The sequence below is a fragment of the Salvelinus sp. IW2-2015 genome, unplaced genomic scaffold (genome assembly GCF_002910315.2).
Source record: "Salvelinus sp. IW2-2015 unplaced genomic scaffold, ASM291031v2 Un_scaffold3271, whole genome shotgun sequence".
In the NCBI taxonomy this organism is placed as follows: Eukaryota; Metazoa; Chordata; class Actinopteri; order Salmoniformes; family Salmonidae; genus Salvelinus; species Salvelinus sp. IW2-2015.
Genome location: NW_019944556.1, coordinates 14,481 through 35,871, shown reverse-complemented (window position 1 = coordinate 35,871; position 21,391 = coordinate 14,481). Strand labels below are relative to the sequence as shown.

The following is a 21,391-nucleotide window of genomic DNA, read 5'->3' as shown; positions in this document are numbered from 1 at the left end:
GCCTCTTCTTCTGCATCTGCTCGTCCTCATTTTTTCTCTATCTCTGTCTCTGTCTCTACTCTCTCACTCATTTCTCTTTGTCTCTCTTACTCATTTTCTCTCTTCTTTCTCTCCCCCCCCCCCCCCCCCCCCCAATGTGTTTCCGCGTTGGAAGCGCAGTTCCAGGTGTCTGGATGAGGCTACGACGAGATGGTTCATATCATACATATCAACAAAGAGCTGCAGAATAAAGTCAACAACCTCAGGAGACAGCTGGCCCAACTGGAGATGAGAGCCTCTTGCTGCAACACCGTAAGGAGAGTGAGGAGAGGGAGGGAGAGTGGAGGAGAGTGAGTGTGTGAGAAGAAGAGTGGTAGAGGAGAGGAAGAGGGAGAGGAGAAGAGAGAGAGAAGATTAAGTAGAGTAAAACACTATATTACAACTCAACGAACCTGAGGTTTATGTATTAACATCTAACAGATGGACTGATCTAGATCAGCACTCTCCTATCTAATCTTATTCATTTATTATAAAAGCCTTATTGATGCTCCTACTCTGAACATGCTTGACGCGTACCGTCCCAGAAGAGAAAACACCATATGAAACTGGGACGGGGTGGGGTAGAGAGAATTTTGAGACTTAAAAAAAAAAAATGCTTCCTCGTTCTTAAGTAATGCGGTAGATTCTTGCTTTACACCAATCGCAGGTTTTAGCTCAGTGACTGCTGAAGGGTGAGAGATTCGCCGCCACTAAGCCAAAGTATAACTATCTTATCACAGACATGTACAGATATGTTCCTCATGTTACCCCTGTCACCAGCCACAGGAAGCCCCCAACTTAGTACCCCCCCCGGCCAGCAGCTCACGTTATTACACAAATAGATCCAACACACACAGGCACCTCATGCAATTATAAAGGGGCTCTTATTGCTGGATATGAGGAGACTTTGTACGTATACATACTGAGCTAACATGGCAACACGTTCAGTGCTGCACCTAGTTACACCACCCACTACATACTATAGACACACCCAACCCAACACACCCCACACATGACACTTATAAGGAACACCACGAACCTAGAAGCCTAACTATCATCGGACAACAGATGATCACAATGCTATTATGGACACACCAGATCAACAAGTGATACGCTATAGAGAAACAAACAACCACAGCTGATACGTATAGACACAGAGTAATACAATATATAGAACGACTACTACTATAGCAGAACTAACACAATATATAGGACACAACCTTTTACAATACTACTCAATAGACAACAGCCTCAACAGAGGCTGATACCTAAACGAACGACTATATAGACACAGGCTAACAATGACACTATAGAAACAGTAAATAACGAACCTATAGGACGAAGACAAAAGAATGACCCTATAGGAACAACACGAAATAAGACGTGATACCTTATAGGGACACGACATAAACAATGACTATACTAGGAAAGACTAAAACGTGACCACTAGATAGGAAAACAGAAACCACCCAGAACAGCAGTGACTACCCTAAGGAAAACAGACTACATACCAAAATGAAATAGAAAAAAACCTGACTATATAGGACACGAGTAACACAACTGATACTATAGGAAACACTGATAATGACTATATAGAAACAGATAAAGCTGAACTTAGAACCAACCTACACTTAAGGAACAAAAGACGGTAACACAATGATATATGGAAAGAGAGTAAAGGAGGTATATATAGGAAACAGGATAATAAAGACTGACTAACATAAACATGCTACTATGGAACAAGTCCAACATCACGCAACTGTACTTAGGAACCGCAGGAGCTGAAAAGAGACTATATACGAAAAGATCAGAGACACACCCTGACTACATAGGACCAAGAACCGTCAAAAACTGATCCACCTATCTACAGGACCAGACACCAACAAACAGGGCGCAACTACCTATAGACCAAGAACAACGATGCTACCTTAGACCACGAGATAAACAGTGACTAAACATAAGGAAAGATAAGCACCTATACTATCGGACACAAGACTTACAGAGCTGGACTACATGACAACCATAGCTACCGATAACAACTCAGGAGTGACAACCACTATTATGAGACCATGTACCTATAGAAAGACTGTTAACACGAACCTTATATACACACCTACCATACAAACTGACTTATACTTAGAAAAGATATCACACGTGATACCTTAGAAAGAGATAACACGAGATATAGGACAGACATACGAACACTGTACCTATAGACAACATAACAGACTAGTATGACGACAGTAAAATGGACCTATATAGGACAGAAGCTAACGAAATGACTACTATAGGAAACAGAGCACATAACAAATGAACTTATAGGACCACACGAGAGTCATAACCAGGACACCCTTAGGACAACAGATCAAGTGACTTATGGACAGAATGACGGTACACATGTACTATAAAAGAACATACAAAACATGATACTACTAGACAGACAACGCGCTATAGACGACTGACCTAGTATAGGAACCGACAGACAAAAATGATATATAGAAAGACACACAAACGACATAGGACAAAGACCAAAACAACTGCACTATAGGAACAAAGAAATAACACCTGACACTACTATGAGAACAACCAAGACTATATCAACTGCAATACTATCACGGACAGCATATATAAAATGACTATATATGAAGACTGGACCTACTATTAGACAAAAGACATAGCACACAATGATATATGGACACAAGACCCTAACACACTATTATATAGACAAAACTAAAAAACCTGACTACTATTAACAAAGCACCCAACAAAGCTGCCACAACTATAGGACAATGACTCAGACAAATAAAATTAAGGACAACACTGACGACGAGAACATGAAGATACCTATAGGACACAAGAGGAACACGCTGACTAGTGCCTCCGGATTTAGACACACCTATTACAGGACCACAAAGAGAGACAGGACTAACTATTTTAACAGACGAAATAAACAACACTGACTTAACACAGGAACGAAAAAACAACTGAATGATTCGTCACGGAAAAGGGCTCATATCAGAATCACTAGACGTGCTGTAATATGGAGCAACAAAGAAAAATGAAAAATTAAATAACTGAGACCAACAGAGAATACAAGACACTAAGAGAACGGAACTATGATAGAAAAGCTGGAACGCAAACAGCAATCAACTACTATCCTAAAACCCGAAATAAGGCTAACCACTGCATCACTTAAAAATACACGAACCTGTTATCCCCTGGTTCATCCACTAACCTTTAGCCTCAAATCCTTATCCAACATGGAACCTGCTCTAAAACCCTTGATCATTGAAGCTACGTCCTTGTTAGGAACCATATCACGAGGTATCCAAAAATGTATCCTTATAACGAAAACAACCTAAGACCAGAAAACCATTGATCAGTCCTCTAAAAATCGGCAAATAAACGCAAGACCTAAACCCAGCTTATGACATTGAAACCACAATATCCTCTGATGAAATAATTTGATTTTCAACCCCTTAAATAAAAAATCTTCTAAAGTAGCCTCAACCCTACCAGCCACCCTGAGCTATCCCTAAAATCCATATTCAATGGTAATGGTAATCCAAGCCACTCTAACCTTGCCGGCTACACGAAAATACCTAAACCACCCTAAGCCTTAGCTTTCATACATCGTCCTCCCTGATCAAGTTCAACACAATTCCGGATCCAAAAACTCTTAAATAAAAGCCTTGCGATACTCGCATTCAAAATACCCTAACCGTAAAGTCTCCGTCGCATTGAATTTAACTTACAAATCCTGGATAAGTTTACATTAACTGTAACTAACCTTAGCCTGCAACCCTAATTGCGCTAACCATTAGCTCAGGAACTAATACCAACTATTTATTACCTCCTAGGAGTTTGCAATTATTAACGGCTCATTTAGCCTCAATCCTGTCTTTAAAACGCTCTTAGTGCTCGGTGAAGCCACAGACGGCTCTAAATTCCACGTGCAACTAAACCGTTTTAAAGCTTTTAATACTATGATAACATCAAGAGTATTGACCTGTGAAGTCTTTTGCATATAAATTACGTGTCTGAATGCTTAACACCTTAGCGCTCAACATATCTCCTAATACGAAAGAACCCGTTAAGCGTTCCCTTTCTCCCTTAATTCGTAAGCTGATACTGGTTAAGTTCACTATTGTATTCAGATCTTGTGTAAAAATTGAAGATATTCAATACCGGACAGATTGTTTGAGTCTATATGATCCTTTGAGGTGTTAACGTCATATCTGATTGCATTGCTTTTTAGATGGGCTGTGCTCCTTGCCCAGGAATAAACTGAATGGAAAGTGAGCTCCTCGTAGCATACGAATTGCAATCTAGGCCCTAACTGTAGGTCGTGTCATTATGTTGAATCCGATAGACTGTTTGATGGTTTGGTCTGTTTTTTGCCCTTTTGGAGACACAGGAAGAAATGATACTGAATCACCAGACAATTAATTTCCTTGAAGTTTTATCCTTGATGATTGTTATAACCGATAGCTACGACGCCTACGTGGATCCTAGTTGCGGTTCATGTCCGTTTACTGGCTTCTACTAAGGTACTTCGTCTTCCTAGTTTCGGTTAAGAGACAACAAGGTATTAGACTACCTACTGAAACCTAACAGTTGACGAAGACATCCACAAGACAACCAAACGGACTGAAGAAGTAAGAAATGCATCCGAAATGACGTGACCTGCAGCTAATTAAGGAGCATTGTGTCCATTGGTGATACGGACTTCTCGAACTTTTTACGACCCAGATGCGGTGGACGTATGTGTTAGAAGAGACCTAATTCCGCAAAAAATGGATGACTACAGCTCCCAGGCCGTGAGTGATACCACTTTTCCAACCATTTAACTAGTTCAGTCAACGGCATCCTTTTGTCATAAATCCAACCCATTAAAGAACATCTTGATTCGATTAGTGTAGTACTTCCACTTGGACTCATAGTTATTGGCAGTAAGTTGGCCTATAGTGAGAGAAGGTCCATTAAAAGGCGCGGTCAAGATTAATAAATTTGACTTAATCTGATGGTGCTAATAATGTCATAAGTAAGAGGTTGCTAAATTTTGCAAATTGCAAAGGTAGAACAAATACCTGCATTGCATGACACAAAACACCAGATGCAGAGACATAGGGGACTTTTCCACTGAAATGACGTAAACAGTTTACAGAAAATGCGAAGCCAGAGCAAAACAAGTATGCATTGACACGAAGGGGTACGTAGGATCACGAAACACCGAAGTAGTAGTGGTCAATTAGAAATTGCGCTGTATTGAACAGAACTGCTTAAATCATCCCTAGAGGTAATGAGTAGTGTCACATGTAATAATCTGCGGGCGTATAAAGTACTAATCTACCACAGTAGGACCACCTGATCGTTACCGCAGTACGAGAAGAACATATAAGAAATTAAAGTCAGAACAATATGCAAACAAATTACCATTAGTGAAGATCAACAAAGGAGTTGTTTGAAATTAAGTTGCAACGTGTAGTTCTTATTAAATATAATGAATTGTTCTTTGATCAATTGGGAAAACCACCGTGGTCTAGCGGCGTGGAGTAATTGTGACTATTCTAGCGTTTGCAGATGTGTGGTATATATAGAACGTTCCCTGCGCCCACAAAACTTTCTAAGCCGACTATCTGTAGAAACCCTTATTAAAGAACTGTGTGTCTCAATTGTTGCTATAGGGTATTGCGAGGGAAAAGTCCCTGTTAAAGGACCGAAGCCTGTGTATTGATATGGAAATCTGTTAATGGTCAAGAGTTCTAAAGTGTCAAAATGTTATTCTAGTTGTGATCATGCGAAGTAGCGCGTGGAAGACAAATTACATCAAGTAAATGTAAGTAATTATCCTTCTTATAGCATTGTACCAGTAATTGCTTTATTGCTTACATAAATCGCCGCGTATAAATCCTAACAAGTCGATCAACCGTAGTTAAAGGTCCTTTTCAAAAGATTTCATGAACATATAAGAAAAGTAGATTACAGTTAATTAAGAGACACCTATATAACTACTGTGTGAATGTTAACCACCGATGATTGTATTAAATCTAAACTAAGGTAAAAAAATTGGACAAAAATATACATAAATAAAACTGCACCACACCTCCACACACCCACCTAGACCGTTAAATATTCCCACACATAATGGGCACCAAAAGCGTATATTATCGAGCGGTACACTGGTAGTACGGTCTGCGCACCTTCTAACTGTGCAGGGGTACCAGTTGGCCATTCCTTAACGCTCCTATCCCAGTTCAATACTTGGTTTCGATTGGTTGATGACATGTAGGTGGAGGTAAAATAAAGAACATTGACCTGTATTTAATGCATTAAAATCATTTTCGTTATTTATATTAGCGCTCCGTTTGAAAATTTCTTCTTTATTAATATATGAACACCCCTGCTTGATTGATGATTCTTTAAATTAAAAGTATATTTTTCTAAATGCGGAATTGTTAAGAAATATGATATCGATGATATAAGACGTAATCAGTACTATATGAATGTTGATGTTTTATTGTGCCTTCAGTGTCCCATGGGTCTCCAGGACATTATTCCCAGAACCAGTTTTCATTGTCTCGGATCTGTCACCCTCCCGGACCATTGAAAACGAAAGACATACCACCAAGTGACCGCTCTCATAGGTCCCCAGCAATCTCACTTGTAAAACTCCAATGGTCCGTTAATAGGTATTTTAAGTCCTGTTCCCAAACATCTGTTAAGCCCTTCCTGCGCGTGGCCATTATTAAACTGGCCACTGCACTCATTTCTAGGGGTTTCAGCCAGTCTTATGGCAAGAATATGGAGTTCTTTGTTTTGGGTGATGTTAATTGCCCGTAACTGTAAAGCGTCACATGATTCTGATGGAAAGGCGTTAAGTATTAGGAGTTATCTCTCGTTCCCTAGACCTAGACCCGTTGTGTCGATCTCCGCTATCCCAAATCGTCGAATCGTGCTTCATTTCTGGGAAGTCCAGGTTAGCAGACGGCAGGTCGCAGTGTTAAGTAATTTGGAGTTGTTAGACCCACCTGAAACTGTTCTGCAACTGTGAAATGCTCTAATAAACAGTCTTCTGGAAGTTTAAATTAGGAGTTGGTTCTCTGGGGTTTGTTTAAATGATGATAAAAGGAATGTCGAAATAATTTAATGAGAAAGGAAAGCCTAAGTGTACTATAGTTATCGAATAGTGCCGGCTGTGTACGTAATGCAGCCAAGAGATTGTGAGTCGAAGTATTTACAATTATGTTGGGCTCTGTCTCTGACACTGGACGCCTACGATTGTTGGCCGAGAAATAATATTAGCTGAATCTTTGCCTGGATGTTGTCAGGTCGAAGCTTTGCGGTCACTTGTGATTGATAACTGGGGCCGACCACGCGCACACCCTCGTTGTAAGCGCACTTACGAGGTTCAAAAGATGATCCAAACTTTGTATTATTGTCCAAAATAAAGATGCGCGGATTATCGCAGAGCCGTCTACCAAGTAAACAGTGCAACTTGAAAATAACAAACAAGCGCGCGGTCAGGGGAAGTATCAATCCCTGTAACCAATGGTGAACAAGCTCTGTAAGAAAAAATGAACTATAGTGAGGATCTGGGACCAATGGAAACGCATATCTTTTCAAGTCTCCTCGTGAGGTAACGAAAGGAAAATGAAGTGAATTAAAGTGTTGACAAAATGTGAAAAGTGGTTGTACTTGCCCTAACTTCAACCCAACAAAAGCTGAGAGACCAACTTTCATTGGTTGGAAATGTTTGGATTAACGCATCTTGAAGAATAAGACTGTTGGTTTAACCTGTGATTGAATAAAGTGGACACCAAGGAAACTTGACATAACCTTAGCTCAAGTAAAACCAGTCCACTAAGACATAGCCTCCATTCGAGAATATGGTTTAGCGAATACAAAAGATGTAGGTAAGACTAATAGGGAGGTCTAGGATATGGCCCTCCCCTCTTATTACCATAGACTAGTCACACTGATCTATCTCACTCCTGTTCTAAGTCTGCTGTACCACCAACCACAATAGACCGAGATGTCCTCAGGGACACTTCCACACTCTGAACATGACTGTAGGCCAATTGCCAAATCATGTGTGTTAGTAACTTTACGTGAAATGTGTAGATAAACAGTCGAAGAGTCAGGCTTGTGCCTAGCACTATTCACCGATGTGAATGTAATGTCTGCAAACGTCAAGCACGAATGAACGCTTATAAACATTACCCAATGAAGATAGAGTGTGTCCTTAATAATTGAGCAGAAGTGTGTAATGCTATAGTGCTCTACCGACGATGTACAATGCTGGTCGCGTGAACAAGGAAGTTACAGGTACGGGACTAACATAACACCACGGCGTGCAGTGAGGAAAGTTCTTCCCCTACCGTCTCCGTTCCAGGTTGTTCGTATTTCTATGGCGTGATGTAACGAAACTGTTTGTTGTCCATAGACATTCTAGTCTGTATGATTCTCTTGTACCATATAGACCGGCTGTATATTCCGCCTGTCATTAAGAGTGGTGCCTACTTATGTGGCTGACGTTTCCGTAGCTATTAAAGTCGTTCACGAGCGCCGCTACGTGTACATTCCAGTCTATTGCCCTATAGTTTACACTTTGGTAATTCCGATCCTCGTGATGGTCTCTACCTACATGCTTCTCATTGAAGCATATTCCAGTAAGGCTTACTCAACCTCTTATGAGGCCTTTACCTGCACATTTGCTGTTAGAACCTTAGCCCTTAACTGTGCCATTAAGACATTTCTCATGTGACTATCTTCCTACTGTTTACACCCGATGTATGATCTCCCTAAATCAACAGCTGACGGCTACACACCTTTAGGTTCTCTCAACTGCATAAGTGTCCGGTACAACTTTGTCAGTAACTCGATTTCCACCTCGTCAGGTCATCCGCTAAACATTCCAGCTTAGTTTGCACTGAGGCATTTTGGTGTTATAAAGTCACTCCTCTACTAATTCTCCAAGTTGTACTGTATGAATTTCCTACCCAGGTAACCCAACCCTGATATGTCACTATGTCTACTAACGATACCCCGCAATTTCATGTATGTTCTCCACTTCGACTGCTCCACTCGCCTAAGTGCAGATTGAAACTGAAACGCGGCAACTGCGAAGCCCCAGTCGTTCAAAATTCCTGCCTGTCCTCCTGTGCACCCACTATCTCGCCCCACCTAATGATTTCCTGTATTGTGGTAGCCACTGTGAGTACATTGACCTCGACTTTTAGTTTTTGCTCTCGGTAATCCAAAAAACATGTGAGATTATTGTGTAACAGCGATGTGCAAGAATGAGTTAGTAGAACTTTTTTATATGGTCTATCATATTGCACACAATGCTCGATGAACAAGACGGCCAGAAGAGCCGTTTTGAAGGCCGAGTATCGCGTGTTAATAGCATCAATGTATCTGTAAAGAAATTGTGAGCACAAATAAAATACACCAAGGATGTGTTCGCCAAGATTTTTTTACCCTGCTAGGTGTTAATATAGCAACAACAAATAGGTGAGCAACCATGAACCTTCGGTCGAAATTAAAATATACTTCAGAAGAGTGAGGACTGTGTATCACATCCACAAGGGGACCGAAGATCATACATAACTTAATGTACTTTCACACTACCGCCACTCTTCAATGATGTGGAGGCGGTTTGCTCTGCAATTTATAAATCACAAGAGACCCGAATACTCCTCTTAAGCCCAGTATTTCTAGGATAATGTTGATGAGCAGGGTGATCTATGTTGCCTTGTCAGTTGAAGCCAATAAGCAAACTAGTCTACTTAAATAAGTCCTGATCAGGTACACACTCAATCAATTCACCAATCAGAATACCTTTAGCACACTATCTATTTTAATGCCCTAAGAAATAATATATTTAAAAATCACTCAATAAAAAGGTTCATTCAAAAAAGAAATCAAAACAACGAATAGAAAAAGAAATATTTAACTGTAATGAAACAGCAAATATATTCACCCCCATAGAATTGCACTTCAGAGGGTAGAATGCCAATCGAGCGTGAGAAGCCAACAGTACAACAACTGTTCAGTGATAACAGCAATGCTTAGTTATAGCATGAGCGAATAATAAACACTAAACCATGACACAGATCTAAGGCTTATATGCGACGCCTCTTTCCATATTGTCCATTTCTTGAACCGTAACTAGTTATGACATTAAAGTCATTCTACAATCGCAAATCATTATATTGGTACACAGATAAGGATAAGATGGTGTATTTACAATATTTACTTACTTTCGAAAGCACTCGAAATACCTCCTTCTGTTCTATAAGTCTTTACTAGGGTATCCGTATCAAAACCGTCCTGTCTCTTAAATCCCTACAGCTTTCTCGTTGAGTACCAAATAGCTCGTAAATGTTCATACGTCACAACTGTTGTAAGAACGCGCTTGCCTACCACACACTGCAGACAACGATAGACTTTAGCAAATTGATTAGATCGTCCCAGTCCGATCCCATTATAAGCACAGTGTTCATAATTGAAGACTTCCCCGTCTTCCAGAGATTTTAGAAGACTTCCCCTGTTTCTACTAGGTGCCCCATCTATATCTTTGATTCTTCCGAACGGAGTAGGGGACTAGTGAGTCGTCCCGTTTACCCCTCTACATTAGGCTAGGAACTAGATCCCCTTTCCCTTTAATATGGACTAAGGGAACATAGTAAATTCGCCCCTGTACTCCGTGCATTAGCTAGGGGGACCTAAGATAATCCCCCTTTGCCTTCTACCAATAAGCATCAGGGGGGCACCCTACTATTGTCGCTATGACGCCTTCCAATTAATGATCTAAGGAATAGGATATGGCCCACACTCTTCGACCTCTGTACTTCACTAGAGCCATTAGGTGACTAGCGTTTCGGATTCTATGAACCCCATGAACAAACTGTTCCTTGGCATGTACAACGATCAATTAACTCCGATAGGAAATCAGTACGAAAGGTACACCTGCGAGATGCATACTCAAGCTTTGAAATGGGTTCAATGGTTGTGTCGTCATAAAGGTTCAACTTGAATGCTAACCTAGGTAGGTTTTCTTTTACCGGTGAGTGTCTTCTGTATAAGACCCAGGAAGAAATGAACCATGATAAAAGCGAGGAACGCTCGCTTGGTAGTCAAGACGAACTCTCACACATGATTGACTCTTAATGGCCGAACAATGACTATCAGGGCGCATCCAGGCTGAAAATTATTGACCAAAAGAATAGTCACCGTCCAAACTACGTCCTTTGCCCTCGATCTTACTCAGTCAATAAAGCCGGATGACCGGGAGCTGTTCTGTCCTGCCCAATGCACGGAAAACCCAGCAACCTGCATATTATCCGTGTTGACTAAGTCTTATTATCTCAGGTCAAAACTCGATCTAGAAATATTATACGATCCAAAACAAGATTTTATAATAACTAGAGTAACTCATTTTGTTTAATGTCCAACTTTGGGTGGTTACTTGCTTAATTTGAGTGACCGGTCCCAGAATTGCTCGATCGAACGGAGGCTCTAATCCCACGTTTATTCTATCCTAGAAGATCTCCATGTGCACAAATTGAAAGAGTTAGGACCAATACGTAGACAAACAGAGTTGTGTATAAAATGATGAGTAGTCTGAATATCGCACTTTTACATCCTCTAGTTTAAACTCTCAGCTATATAAATCGAAATATTTCATTCGACCTAACGGACTAGAATAAGCTAAATTGAACGGAGCAACGCCCAATCGTGAATCTCTCTCTTTGATCTGTCTATGTCTTGAAGGAGTTTCGTAACCGGGTCTAATGTCACAATTGTGTGGAAGTTTAAAGTTTGGTCTATTGTTTGCAAATTATATAGTTGATCCATTTGAGCCGTAGAGACTCATAATAGTTTTATAAGAAAATAATTATCTTTGTCAACTATTTTTCGTATGAGGCGTTGAGTTAATTCTTGCGGCTTCTGTCAGGACCCTGTTTGGAATGTCAGAACTAGCTGTTGTTTTGTGTTCTTTTCCTAACGTGTCCGTGATTTTCCTATAAGGTCCAGTATGTGAGAGTAAATGGAGCGGCTGTGTCTAGTGTACCAGTCATACAGTAGCCTAGTTGTTGTGAGTTTTTTATCTTAAGTTTCATCCTCGAGCGATACGATGCTGTGTCCTGCGTATGCATTCATAAGAGTAAATATAGTGTCTAAAGGTGTCTGTTGTGGTTCCTAACTATTAGTTCCTCGTCAAGATGTCTCATGTAGTGGTGTTAAATGAGCGATATGCGTGCGACTTCCACTATAGAGATAAAGACATGTAGACAAGATTATTATGTTCCATTTATTACGTAATCTGTGGTGTGTTGGAGGTTCTTGTGTCCGTATATAGTTCGAGTGTTAGCATTATCAATTACTATATTGTTGTTATTGCATCGACGTTGTGTGCATAGTAGTCAGTGTGGTTGGGCGTCCTGTGTTCCTATAGTCTGTGTATGTATGAGGGTCTGTGTGTTATACTAGCAGTGTGTGGTAATGTGGGTTGTGTGTTGTAGTAGTGTTTGTTATGGTCTGTGCTGTTCCTATAGTAATAGGTTTATGGCTGTGTCGTCTATAGTGTTCCTATATATCAGCCTGTGTATAGGTCCTGGGTATACTAAAGTGTCCAGGTGTTCTATAGTAGTGATTGTGTGCTCCTAAGTAAGTTAGGTGTTAAGGGTTCCAGTGTTTATGTAGTAGTGTGTAAATGAGGTGTCCCTGTTGTTGCATATAGAATCAGGGGTAGTAAAATGAAAGGGAGTCCTATCCCGAATGTGTTATCCAAGGGTGAGGTATGAGGGATCTTGGTGTTAGTAAGTCAGTGTGAGAGTAAATGTGGGTACTAGTGATGTAATACCATGTGTGGGTATAGGTATCGTCAACGTGTTGCTTAATCGAAGCTCATTGTTCTATAATACGGTGTGATGCAATAGTGTAAAAGTCTCCGTATATCCATAAATAGATGCTAGTTTCGATTAGATGGATACTGGTGCCCCGCTTTACCGCGTTATCAGTGTGTGTTTGTGGTCCTGTGTGTCTAATAGGTCTGTGTGTGTGTAGTGGTCTGACGTGACCCTGGCGTTGTTTCGTATAGTAGTCCAAGTGTGTGTGATGTCTGTGTTCTTAAGTAGAGTGTAGATGGGTCCTGGTGTCCATATCAAGATTCAGTGTGTGTGTAAATGTGGTCCTGTGTGCTATAAGTAATAGTGTGTGTGAAAGTGAGCCTAGTGGTCGTTATCTAGATCAGGAGTGTCGCGGCGCGTCTAGAGGAGGTCCATAAAGTCAACGTGCCCAAGTTCGCAACTGCAGCGTCCTGGAATCTAGAAACGAGCACGATGCATGGCCATCTGGACGTGCTAGTCACTCTAAAACTAGTCGAGCGTTTGGACTCCTGTTTCCAGCTTTATAGTCGTCAGCGTATATTGTGAGGTCCTATGAGTCATTAGTAGTGGTTGTGTAGGGTTGGTTCCCATATAGTCAGTGTATGGTATGTGAGGTCGTGTATATAGTATGTGTGTAATGAGCGGTCCCTTGTTACCTATAGATATGCGTATGAGGTGGTGCTGTCCCTAGTAGTCAGGGTGTAATGAGGGCGTGTGTCCCTAGTAGTCAAGTGGTATGAAAGCTCTGTGTTTAAATAAGTAGTGTGTCCTCATAGTAATGTGTGTGGTTGAAGTCCCTGTGTGTTATGTATCAAGTATGTACTATAAGTAGTTCAAGTGTGGTGTGACGTTGTCTTTGTCTGTATCTTAAGTACAGTGTGGTAGCGGGTCTCGTGTCCTAATAAGTAAAGTCAGCGTTGTGTGAAGCCTCTTGTGGTCCAATAGACTCGAGTCGTTAATGTGGGTCCGTGTTTTAAGTAGAGCGGGTGTTGAATCGTGTGGTCGCTCTAATAAATTAATTATTAAGATACTGTAGTAAGATTAATTGAGGTTACTAGTATGCCATTAACTGTGAAGTCAGTTTGTGTGTGTGTTATCTGATACTAACTTATACTATTAAGTGGCTTGCCGTGATGTCCCGTCGGCCAGACAGGAATGTAGGTGTTAATGGAGGGGTTGGAGTGTAGGGTTACCTAAGACCATCCTAATAGTATTAGTGCATTTTGTCCAATTGTGTAAGTACGGGGTGTGTTAAATGTTTCGGATCCATTAAATCTCATTATATCGTGTATTTCGACCTGTTTCATTTCCAGTTTATCGTAGTCCGTTGATGAGCGTCTGCGCTTGCCTCTCTCTGTTTACTTTGATCTATCAGATGGGATTTTTTTTAATCTGCGTTCGTCTAGCTGCTTTTGTCTTCGGTATCAGATATTTTTTGTTAAATGATTAATGTATAGATCTGAGATGTCCATTTCGTCGTGGTTAAGGTTCCCTGTAGGTTATTTACACTATCTTAACCTTTACCATTCAATAGTCATTGCGGATGTGAGTCTGTGGTATATGTGGGGTGTATGGGTCTGGTGATTAGTATGTTTATATTAATCTTGTGTGAGTACGAGACTCGTCCGTGCGTTGCTGTCATAAGGTTGTCATGGAGTGTGTGGTGTTATTTGAGAAAATGAAAATTAGTAGCAGGCTGTTGTGAAGGTGTGGGATGTGCATATAAGTAGATAAGAGTGTGTTGTGAGTTGATTAGTGATGTGAGTAATGAGTGGATGTGTTGTGTCTATTAGCGCAAGTTTTTTGAAGGTGTATTGTTACATGTTCGTCAAGTGCTCGTAAACAAAATTAGATATAAAATCGGTGGAGAGTCAGTGATGATCCCACATGCTAGGAGCTGGTGTAGAGGGTTGGGATATAGGGGGGGTGTGGTGGGTGTGTAGGAGGGTTATTAGAGTGAGTGTAATGTGGGGTTGGTCCTGGGGCGGGGGTGGGGTGGGGTAGAGGAAGTCAATTGGCTGAGCCGGGGAAGTGATGGGAGTGTGTGTGTGGCGTTGGGGGGAGTGAAGAGGGGGAAGGGGGGTGTGGGAGGGAGGTGAGGGAGTTAGAGGGCCAGAGGGTCACGAATGTGTGGGTCGGGGAGCAGGAGAGGGAGAGACAGATAGTGCGCGCGAAAAAGGGAAATATACAGGGAATCTGAAGGCCCGAAGGAGGGTGCCTGATGCGTTGAAAACCTTTTATTGATTTATTTGTGGAGTTTTGGGGTTTTGAAAGGTCGGAAGGGTGTGTAACTAAGTTTATAGCGTAGTGGTGTCATTAGTTAGTGGTGATGCCAGGAATCAATCTAATGTAAATGTGCTTTATTCATTATGTTAATATTAGTTTAGAAAAGTGACCTCCCCCCCTTTACTGTACATTTGAGACGACTAAATTGGTTTGTCAAGTGTCTACTTATTACTTTGAGAAAAGGTTTTTTAATTCTGAATAGTTAATAATTGTCTAGGAGTTCCCTTTAATATTTTTCCTTGTTCTGCGTAGTTAGATGGATGATATAACTCAAAAACCTTACATTCTATAAACCTCTTGAATAAATAATTATAATTTGGGGGATCCGAAATTAGATCAAGTGATCTGTAAAGAAATGTTTAATAAGTCGTCATCTGATTTCATGTTTGTACTTCTTATTTTGTTAACTATATCACTCATTCTCAGCAACTTCTTTACTCATTTATTATTAGCACTCCGTTAATCTCTTCTTGCATGGTTAGTTTGCGCAACAACGTCATTGGTTATGAGTACTGTGAGATTGTTTGTGTGCTGTCGCTCTTTTGTTTAGAATTATGGAGAAAATCTTGTGTGAGACTCAAATAGAACTAACGGTAGAGGAAAGAAACACGTGGGTTGGATTTGTTAAGAAGGTGTAAAGAAATGAGGATTGATAAAATGTCATGTATAAGGTAGGTGGGAAGAAGAAATAGAGGGAAGGAGGAAGGAGGCTGATAAATCATGGGAGAAGTGCAGGTTAAGTAAGATAATAGAAATTGAGTGATGGTGAGAGAGTTAAGTTAAGAGAATAAATAATTTGAGGAGTGAAGGAGAGAGAGAGATGGTAGTTAAATGAGGGTTGCAAGTCGATCGTTTATCCGGGCAGATACATATTCCCATGGAAGAGGAGACCTTGTGAGAGGAGAGAGAGAAGAGAGGAAAGGAATGTGTTATTGTGACAAATACGATGCATATAGCTAGAGAGAGGCGGTGTATTAAGGCATATGACCATCTAGTTCATCACACGCAGATTCAGTAATAATAATCATACTCTGTATTTCTGATGGATAGTAGTTATCATTAACGAATTCGAATTTGATAAAGTCCTGTCACTTAGTTTACTTACTCATTTATCGTACTATTTTGTACTTCTATAATAGTGCTACGTGATATTGGTTAATAATATGACTTACTTGTAGCGTCATATATCCACTTCTAATATAATAAAACATTAGCGACAATACTAGAAAATGAAATTATCCATAAAGAGAAAAAACTATACCACCTTAGAACAAATAGAATGCTATGGCTGGATTTATAAGGATAAGTTGCATAGCAATTCACGATCTCTATTAGGTCTGAAAGTGAATCTTCAAGAGGAGCTACTAGACAGATGGAACCTAGGCATGTGGGAAGAGCTCCGAGCCATTCAGGCTCAAATATTAATTTTGCATGTTGAGGTAATGTGACATTGCATATATAGCGGAGTGCAACGGGAATATGGGTATGGGTAACTAATTCAGGTAAATGCTCTGAAATTTAAGTGCTGCTTCTCGAATCTATGGCAATTCATGCTGTGTTTGTTGGTTTTGTTGGGAGAAACGAGTTAGGCTTATCGTAGCTTATTGCCAGGAAACGAGCTTATCATCAAATTGTTCGCGATTCACACAGCCATTTCTTTCACATTCGTGTTTATTATTTTCTTTATGGTTCCCTCAATTTCACGAAAGTAACTACTTCACATTACTTTGACAATCGCGTCTATCCCTTAATAAGACCCTCTCATTGATGCAAACGTTTATCTAGTACTAGTTGTTGCATGCTTATCAGTGTGAGGCTGGGGAGCGAAGGAGGAATTGCTTGGTTCTGAATTTATTCTTTATTCTGGTCCTCTATTAAATGTGAGTCTTACGGGGATTTGGTTAGCAGCACTCTATCCGTCGATAATCATGTTAATACTGCTATGACCAGGGTTGAGAGAGGCTGAACTCTTTTGATGTTATGCTTGGGTGTAATTGGTGCCAGTATATGGTTCAATAAGAAAATACAGTAGTAAGAGAATAGAGGAAATATGACTGACGTATCTAAACTAAAAAAATTCCATAGGGCCGAGGGAGTTGACGATATGTAACTAACTGGGGAAGATAGAAACAGAATGGGAGCGGAAACATACCTATAGGTGAATAATAGCCTTAAATTTTAGGTTCAATAAGGTTTTACAAAGATATAATAGTTAACTAATACTGGCTGTGGTTAGGGGTTAAATAAAGCGAATCGTTGATTTGGATCGTCGTGAACTCCAACCACGCTAGTTTTCTTCTATTTGTTCATGTTTTTTTGTCTTGATCTTCTACTAATTTCTTGTTCTTATTTCTTCTTTTTCTCATAGGTCCGTTTTCTTGGGCTGTATGTTCGATGTGGGGCTGGCTGTTGTTGGTTCAGGCTTATTCGTTGTCTTATCAAAGAGATCGCTTGTGGTTTTGGACGTGGGCGGAAGACGAGTGGGCGTGTAGCCCTTGAATAGGTATCCTGTGACGCTTAGTTCCCCTGTTGGAGAACGCATAATGCCAGCCGTATGAACCATACGATCGATCACAACAAAGTAGCAGTACGTCCATTGCCAGAGCGTAGACAACAGTTTACAAACACCACTGTCCCAGAAATAGAGGGATAAAAATTAATCCCTTCACCTTTGATTGTGAATCTTCATATCGCGTCTTCGCACTCGAGCAGACATTTCATTCTACTCACATAGACAAATAGAATGATGCATTGCTCTGGTCGCTGAGGTTCTAGTTCGCGACTAGTGTCTTGGAAATGAGATCTGAGTTTTGGTACATTAGTTATTTAAGGACGATAAATGAACAGGACATTGTTCAGTCCACTTATATCCCAAAAAAAAGCGTACCGCTCTTGTTGTCTGACCGCCGTTTGTCTTCCGGATTGTTAAGCATCCCCACGCAAGGAAAGTCTGTCGAACGCGGGATCGAAGGAGGGAGGAAGACGAGGTGAAGGCAGAAGAAAGATAAGAGATCCAGGATAGAGTACTTAATGGGCCGGAGTAAGTTCTGATGAAGAACATGTTCAAACGATGGAAAATCCTTTAACCGTTTTCATAAAGCGACGCTCGCGAAGGAATAGCGACAAGTCTTGCGGAAGTCAGAGTCGCTGATAGGTCTGAGCGGCAATGAGGCAGTGCGGAGCGTGCGCGCATTGACCTATCAAGGCTCAGGTGACACTTTAGGGAATCCACTTCCATTCAGGCGATCACTTGCTCCGTTATCATTCTTCATATTTTTCAGAATAACCTGAAGCCTGAACAATTTCCTAAAAGACATGTTGACATCTCAAGATGGAGAACAGCCACTTAGGAAAACTGCAATTAGTGAAGTGTGGCACCCTAAGTCGAATGGATACTGTAAATGGGCATTGAATAGAAAAAGCGAATTCAAAGCAAACATAGAAGAGGAATTAACTTCGCTGAATGAAGTAATTAATTAAGTACTCAGATTTTCGCGGTCTTGCCAAATCAGTATGTCTGGTTTATACTCACCAGACAGGCGTTAATAGGGTGCGGGTGGTTTAACAGTTTGTGGGAAGAAAATGCGTTTAGAGTATTGTTAATTTTTGGCTGATGCAAAATGGCTTACCAGTTTAAATAAGAGCATTACTCGCAATCCAATATACCGCTCGAGAGCGCCGAAGACAGAAAGCAGGCAGATATCAATAAGTTTTAGAAGGTGTCGACTGTCGGATGTTCAGTGCGCTCGAAAAGAGGATCTAGCATGGTATTGCAACTGCTAGAGCCCACTAGCCAGCTAGAATCTCACCAGTGTTTAACAGAGGCTGAAAACAAGCAAAGTTGAAGCGGAGCAAAATATTAAAGTGAAGATGCTCCTTCGTCCCTATTCTTGGCTTCATAACAAGAGGGCACCTGCTCCAAAATAACAATAGCAGATGACTGTGTAATATAACAGTTAGTTTACGGCAAAAGAACAGTAGTAGGCAGGTATGATTATTGGTTGATGTGAAAGGCTGAAAAGTAAATGCAATCGGAGCGCACCTTACTGTCCGAAACAAACCTAGTAAAGGACAAGGACGAACACTGAATGGCCTAACAGTTGGCCAGCATGAAGAAGGAGAACGCTCTCTAGCATAACGACTGCTTGGTGGCCTTGGAGTGGGGTCTTTAGAATCACATCAGGGCTCATCCCAACCATAGCCTTGGTAGCGGACAGGAGGGACACTAAGAGAAGAAGTCAGACTGAAGATTTGTCGGATCGGAAGGGGTACAATTGACACCGCCACACACGTATTGGCGACGGAATTTCAACTCATTGGCCCATGGTTCAGAGGATTCTGGTGAAATGCTAAGTGCGTAAAGCCTAGGTGCACCTCTTTGTCTTATACACACACAGCGGAGGACACGCTGCCTTCTACGCAGCATTACTAGACGGACGAGATGCACCTACTCGCTCGGCAATCTAACGAAAGGTATATACTGCCATTGAGCACCCCTTATACTTAATAATAGCCTCATGTTGGGTTTGTAAGTAGAAGACAAAGTGGAACATTGTATATTGGGATCGTGAGGGTAGCATAGTACGGGGGAATGAATACATGTGTTTAAGATGCAACTATTTTACTGTCTGCAGCTGCGTCTAAAGACGACGTGCGCATACATATGACTATAAAATGGTAAATGATAAGATATAAGCCCTTAATATTCCACAGGTCTCTCATAAACTTATAGCTCTTATATAGCAGTCATAGTAAGTCGTTACCTCATCTTCCTTTGGTGTTTAGTGCCAATTAGACGAAATGGTGATAGACACCTTTAGAAGGAAATAATTTTCATGCTGTATTATTAAAGGCTAGACATTGGGTATAAGGGGAAATAAAATGAGGCTGTTAAATGAAATGCTAGTAAGGATGTATAACAGGCGTATGAGAATACATTATGATCTGCGCTATATAATGGTTTATTGAGGGATCATTTGAATTGATGTTGATGCGCCATAGACATCTCAGCTCATCACACTTGACGCTTACGTTTCTGAACTAGTGAAAAAAAGAAACCCCGTGACAGTCAATCATTGCCTGCATTGGATTTTTTCAGTCCTAGTGAAAGGGGTTTACACAAGTTCCAGGTGTCTGGATGAGGCCTACGACGAGATGGTTCATATCATACATTACAACAAAGAGCTGCAGAATAAAGTCAACAACCTCAGGAGACAGCTGGCCCAACTGGAGACTGAGGAGCCTCTGCTGCAAACACCGTAGAGGAGAGGTGAAGGAGAGGGAGGGAGAGTGGAGGAGAGGTGGTGGAGAAGAAGAGTGGTAGAAGGAGAGGAGGAGAGGAGGAGGAGGAGAGGAGGAAGATTAAAGTAGAGGTAACAACACTATAGGTTACAACTCAAGAGACCTGAGGCTTTATGTATTAAACATCTTGAACAGGATGGACCTGATCCTAGATCAGCACTCCTACTCTATCTAATCTTATTCATTTATTATATAAAAGGCCTTATTGATGCTCCTACTCTGAACTGCTTGACGCGTACGGTCCCAGAAGAAGAGAACACGATTAGAACTGGGACGGGGTCGGGGTAGAGAGATTTTTGAGTACTTAAAAAAAAAAAATGCTTCCTCGTCTTTAAGTAATGCGGTAGATTCCTTGCTTTACACCAATCCGCTGGTGTTAGCTCAGTGACTGCTGAAAGGGTGAGAGAGTTCGCGGCACTAAAGCCAAGTATAACTATCTATATCACAGACATGTACAGATATGTTCCTCATGCTACCCCTGGTCACCAGCCAGCAGCTGCCCCCAACTTTAGTAACCCCCCCCCAGCAGCAGCTCACGTTCTACACAAATAGATCCACACACACACAGGCACCTCATGCAGATTATGAAAGGGGCTCTTATTGCTGGATATGAGGAGACTTTGTAGTACTACTCTGAGTAACCATGGCAACACGTGTCAGTAGCTGCACTGTGTACACACACTGACTACTATAGGACACACAGACCCACACACACACACTGACTACTATAGGACACACAGACCCTCACACACACGCTGACTACTATAGGACACACAGACCCTCACACACACACTGACTACTATAGGACACACAGACCCTCACACACACGCTGACTACTATAGGACACACAGACCCACACACACACGCTGACTACTATAGGACACACAGAC

At 41.1% G+C, this 21,391-nt stretch overlaps 1 pseudogene; it reads left to right on the top strand.

Annotated features, from left to right (window-relative positions):
- LOC112075607 (myotubularin-related protein 9-like) overlaps nt 1–21,354 on the top strand; it is a 77,752-nt pseudogene extending 56,398 nt beyond the window's left edge.
- Nucleotides 21,355–21,391: the final 37 nt, after the last annotated feature.